The sequence below is a fragment of the Notothenia coriiceps genome, unplaced genomic scaffold, assembly GCF_000735185.1.
Source record: "Notothenia coriiceps isolate Sejong01 unplaced genomic scaffold, NC01 NC01_scaffold00037246, whole genome shotgun sequence".
In the NCBI taxonomy this organism is placed as follows: domain Eukaryota; kingdom Metazoa; phylum Chordata; class Actinopteri; order Perciformes; family Nototheniidae; genus Notothenia; species Notothenia coriiceps.
In genome coordinates, this window is record NW_011369947.1 from 19,648,255 (window position 1) to 19,649,031 (window position 777).

Sequence of the window (777 nt, forward strand, 5' to 3'; positions counted from 1 at the left end):
TTTTTTCTCTTCTCTTAACTGCATAGTCCTGTCTTTAAGTATAACCCAATGTAAAGTATTTTTCCTGCACCATTTTAAGGCTTCAAAACAGGCATTTTTAGTGTATGTGTTTGGAGAAATGACACAATCAATGGCCCAGAATTGTACTTTATAAACTCTGAATCTTGTGGTGCTTGGTGAAATACAGACTGATTAAACCGGCCAGGTTATATGCCTTTTTTGGAGCCCTTTTTTGTAATATTTATTCAAATGTCACTAGTTATTTAAACAAACCACTATCTGAGGATTATACAAAACGCCCTTTATCTAGAGAGCCATTGAAGCCCATGAAGAATGTATCCTTCCACAAATCTTTTCATCTGCTGTATTAATAAAGTTGCCACGTGTTTCCAAATTCAAGTTAAGGCACTATCTGTGCAGAACATTACAAATATTCTTAATTTGCAGCATTTNGTAAGTAGTAGGCTAATACAAAGTTAAACAGTATCAATTTCATTAAGAAGTAATGGTAAAATTATATTTGTATCACTCATCAAAGATAGCAGAAAAACATGCATGGGGGGGACTCTGACAGAGGATTACTCACAAAGTAGCTACACAGCAAAAGTACTTCATTTTATTTCTGGTAGAAGTCAAACTAGAACTGAGTCCAACAGTGTCAGTTTCCTTAAGAACTTGTGGTAACAAATATTTGTATCACTCGTCAAATATAGCAGGAATAATGAAGAGCAGCTGATTTGAAAAAAAACGCGAGAGACGGCTGAGTTGACCGCAGTG